This window comes from Impatiens glandulifera, chromosome 1, assembly GCF_907164915.1.
Source record: "Impatiens glandulifera chromosome 1, dImpGla2.1, whole genome shotgun sequence".
Classification (NCBI taxonomy): domain Eukaryota; kingdom Viridiplantae; phylum Streptophyta; class Magnoliopsida; order Ericales; family Balsaminaceae; genus Impatiens; species Impatiens glandulifera.
Genome location: NC_061862.1, coordinates 117,010,309 through 117,015,720, shown reverse-complemented (window position 1 = coordinate 117,015,720; position 5,412 = coordinate 117,010,309). Strand labels below are relative to the sequence as shown.

The following is a 5,412-nucleotide window of genomic DNA, read 5'->3' as shown; positions in this document are numbered from 1 at the left end:
TTCTTCTTTCAAATTTTGTACTTAATATAAACATTTTAATCTAACATTATATATATTGATTGTAGAAACGAAGCACTACAAGCATAAAAATAAAAAAAAAATATGTACATCAGTTTGGTAGAAAAACATTCACTCAGCTACAACGAGAAATTGTAAGACTTGTTTTTTAACTTTGTTTTCAAATGAATTAAATTGAACTTTCATTCTTAGAAGTGAAAGAAGGAGCAACTCCAAGTTATGAAAATTTCTTTTTGGCGATTAGGATAAAAAATGATAAATTTGTTGATCGGGACGTACTAGAGAAAGTGATAAGTATAAAATATGTTTACTTTACATTTTATCTATTATTGACATTAACATTTTATTGTAGGATGAACGAAGACATATTCGAGCTGAATGTCGCGACATTTTTAATGTGGATTTGGTTGAAGGATTTTTTGACCCTCAAGACGGGAAAAATTATTGGGATGTGATCAGTTTTAGCTTCCCAAGTTTGAGGGTTATTGCAGTCCAAAAAACAAATTCGACGGGATAATATGACAATGAAACAAAGGATCGATGTTTAGAAGACATGATGAGTAACCAACAAAGGACGTTGGAAGACAGGATGAGGAAAGAACGAGCATATATGAAAGACATGATGAGGGAGGAGAGGACTTAGATGATGCGTTTTATGTCACATTTTATGTTTGGAGGTTCATCAATCAGTCATGTAGTGTTTGCACAATTTGCTAATATTGGTCAATCATCGGGCCAAGGTTCATCCATAGCAATTCTACCCGTGCAACCCCAACAACAACAAGACGATGATGATTTTAAGGAAAAAGATGCAGATTAAATAAGGTAAGTATGATTATTATTTTGTCTTTGTTTAAAAAAATTTGTTAGGTATAATTAGAATTCAAATTTTGGTGTAGTACTAAACGATTATTGTTATAAGATTTTTAATATGATTTAATTTTGGTTCAATTTCATATTTTATATTTGTTTATAATTTAATTATATTTTTATTTTAGGGTTTGTAATTTTATTAATATATATTTATATATATTTACTTACATTGCCTATACCGATTGGTTAATTGGTTATTAACTAATCGATGTTTCTCGGTATTCCATATACCGATTGGTTATTAACCAATCAGTGTTTCTCAGTGTTCCCTATACCGATTGGTTATTAACCAATCAGTGTTTCTCGGTGTTTCTTACGCCGATTGATTATTAACCAATTAGTGTTTCTTAAATTCGTATTACCAAGAGAGGTTTTAACGATCATATTAAATTCAATCGGTATTTCTCTATACCGATTGGAATTCGAGGTATTACCTATCGAAAACTGATCGGTATTAAGACTTTTTACTTGAATTTGTTATGTAAGTGTCTCCTCTATTAAGTTTTGTCTCACAATTTGGTAGTCTAGTTGATTATCATTTCACTCTCACGCACTAAAATTCCCCATTCAATTCTAGGCTCATTGCATTTATATTTTTGTTGTTGTAAGTAAGATATGAATGGGGGCGGGTTTGAGGTCTGAGATTGTTATCCTAATTCCCGAACTCTACTATTCTCGTCCCGATCTCAATGTTGTTTTTTATTTTATATTATTCCCACCCCGTTTGGGACGCCAGGTGCACCAAATATTTCAATTAATTTTTTAAATGATATGAATAAATATTTTTAATATTTACTTTGAATATTAATAAAAGACATTTCATAGATTAATGGTTGAACTTACAAAAACAAATAAAATAAATAAAAATATATGTAGAAGAATGAGAGATGACTATTTTTTTAATACTTTTACAAACTAGATTGATAGATAGGGATTTGATCTGCTTTCAATCACTTATTTAAACTAATTAGACTAAGATTTGATTAGTTTAGAATTTATAGATTTTCATTTTATTTTTATCTTAAAAGTTATAATAGAAATATATTCATTCATATAATAATATAAAAAATATATATAATGACATTATTGTAATTGATATACTGGGGAGAGGTTTCGATCCCTAATAAAAACAGGAAAATTTGTCCAAATCGATTCGAATCGGCTCGTTTTAGTTGGACGATTTTTAATTGTCATCCCAAGTTGATAGTTTATCCTTACTTTCAAGTTTTGAGACATGACTTATTGACATGTTCTTATTTAAATCTAGATCTAGACCCAAATCAAGATGCATAATATGATGTATATATAAGTTTATAAGTTTAGGTGGTATAGTTGGTTATCACTTTTTTTATCTAGGAAAAATGTTTATGTTCTTATTTTGATGTGAAATTGTTTTTCTAATGAATTTATCATGTTTTAAATAAAAAACTTTTAATTAAAAAACAAAATTATTTCTTCACTTAGCTACTTCCTCTCCCCCACATACATTCATGATTTGATCTTTAGAGGTTGTTCCGGCCAACGATTTAATCTTCAACTCTAAATGAAATTCTATTATGTTCAACCTCTCATGGCTTCCAGCACACCCAATCATTTGAGAGGTTAAACAAAATGAGCTTTGACCGTTCGAAGTTGAAGATGAGATTGTTAGTCGTGATAGTTTGCATTGTCAAAATCATAAGTCGATATATTGAAAATAATGTACATAGATGTCTGGGTGGTGTAGTTGGTTATCATGTTAGTCTCACACACTAAAGTCCCCGGTTGGAACCCGGGCTTAGACATTAGTTTATATTTTGTCTCAAATTTTTCGTATATTATGGACTCTCAAGTATCAAAATTTTAACTATTTGAAGTGTTTTTCAAATCATCAAAATATTTATCTTCTTATTTAGACATGATTTTATTTTTCTAATTAATTTGACGCATTTATAAATAAAACATTATTTAAATTAAAAAAATAAAACAATTTCTTCACTTTGTGACTTCCTCTCCCCAAACATTAACAGTTCGATCCTTAGAGTTTAACGCGACTTATGATTTCATCATCAACTCTGAAAAATTGAATCCCATTATTTTTAACCTCTTTTGGCTTCGAGCACGCTCAATCATTCGGGGAGGTTGAACAAAATGGGTTCGACCGTTTAGAGTTGAAGATGAGATCGTTAGTCGCGAAATTGTTAGTAGGTACATTAAAGATATTGTACAAAGAATTTTGGGTGGTCTAGTTGGTTATCATGTTAGTCTCACATACCCAAGGTCAACTGATTGAACTTGAGCTTAGACATTTATTTAACAAAGTGTTTATCTTTTCTATTTTGACGAGTAATTTTTTTCTAACTAATTTGTCACGTTTTTAAATGAAATAATATTTTAAATTATAAAAATAAAAAATTTTCTTCACTTCGCGATTTCCTCTTCCCCACATACATTCACGATTTCCATACCTAGAGGTTATCGCAATCAATAAGTTTAATCTTCTAATCCAAAAGGTAATTATATGATCTAGCTACAACCGATCAACTTAGACTTATTAATTGTAATTGTATGATTTAGCAACAACCAATCTCCGATATAGACTTTTTGGACCATTTTATAGTCTCTTATCATCGTTTGTTATTAATATTCGACACTTTTAAAATATTATTTTACTTATTAGATTTTTATTATAAAATATATTATAATATAATAAAAATAAATATTAATAATGATTAAATAAAAAATAGTTAAATTTCTATTTAAAAAAACTAATATTCGTTCTAATTTAAAAATTAATTCAATGATTTTTTTTATTGCCTAAATTAAGTTTTAACCTACTAATTTTATAACCTTACTTCAAACATTCTTAATTGACCTCATTATTAATTTTGTTACCTCATTTTAGAACATTTTATACCAATCTATTTCCCTATCTCATCATTTAAAAAATCTTTTACCTATTAAATTTTATAATAAATATATTATATTGTTATGAAAAAATAATATTAATAATGGATAAATAAAAAAATAGTTAATTTTTTCATTTTAGAAAAAATTAGTAAATTTTTTAATATTTATTTGATTTTAAAAATGATATTAATCATTTTTTGACCACCCAAAATAAATTTAAGTTACTAATCTTTTGATATCACTTCAAATATTTCTTAATTAACCTCATATTACTTGTTATTTTACTTCGAATATTTTGTAATGACATTTTATCTCGCTAGTTACTAATATCCGTGTTTTTTTAAGATGGTAGTTAATTAATAATTTTTTATTATAAAATATCTTATCATTTTATAAAAAAAATAAGGTAATAATATGATTAATTAAAAATATAGTTAAAATTTTAATTTAAAAAATAATTAATATCCCATCAAAATAAAATTCGACTTATTTGTGACATCACTTTAAAGTTTAAACAATATCTAATTATCTCGCAATAGACTTCACTTCGAGTATTTTGTACTGATTTTCTCCTTACTTTTGGCCTTCCCAAATTGACCTCTCATATTATTAATCTTGTGACTAACACTCACTCTCTCAATTCGAACTTTAATTCCCAATCCCTTAAATTATTACTCAATCATACTATTAAAGAGAATATTGATAATGATTAAATAAAAATATAGTTAAATTTTAATTTTAAAAAAAACTAATATTCTAGTAAACTAAATTTATAACTTTCTAATATTGAGACCTCACAGTAAGAATTCTTTAATTGATCTCTCATTATGCTTCACTTCGAACATTTTATACCAATTTATCCTTACTTATAACATAATTTAAACGACCACTAGTATTACTAATATCGTGACTAACACTAAATAAAATATATTTGAAATTTTTATTTAAAAACAACTAATATTCCACCAAAATAAACTTTGATACTTACTAATATTGTTACCTCACTTTAAACATTCTCTAATTGATCTCTCATTATAGAAATCCCTTCGAGTAATTTGTACAGGTCTTACCCTTACTTTTGACCTTCACACACGCATTTATGTAGGGACTCACATATGTCATCTAACAATTACTTTTGGCTTTCCCATCAACCACAAATTCACACACGCATTTACGTAGGCCTTCCCCATCGACCACAAATTCACACACGCATTTACGTAGGAACATCACATGAAGTATGCATTCACTCTCAACACATGCACCATCACTTTCATTTTAATATTATAAATCGGCCTCAATTGAGACTCGAACTCTGGTCTCAAATATGCAATGTGAATCTATTAAGCGAAGGGAATGAGAAATCTATTGATCACTTATTAGACGACTTCTCGTTTCCCATTCACTAGATTAGTTTGGAACAAATTTGCATCAGCTATGGGTTTATTGAGCTTTTCGAAGGTGTCGGAGGAAGTCAAGGTGGCTTCCCTAACTAAAGTCAAAAGAAAAAAATTTTCCAGCAAGTGTTTATAAATGCGGGTTTGAAATAGTTGTCTACCATATTTGGGGTGAAAGGAACGCAAGAGTCTACAAGAGAGTTCGTAGAAGTACGGATGGAGTGTGGAAGGTCGCTAT

At 28.2% G+C, this 5,412-nt stretch overlaps 1 non-coding gene across 1 annotated transcript; it reads left to right on the top strand.

Annotated features, from left to right (window-relative positions):
* The first annotated feature begins 2,602 nt into the window (after positions 1-2,602).
* On the top strand, positions 2,603-2,675 carry TRNAV-CAC. Its single transcript has one exon. It is a non-coding gene; the product is annotated as a tRNA-Val (tRNA).
* The last annotated feature ends 2,737 nt before the right edge of the window (positions 2,676-5,412 follow it).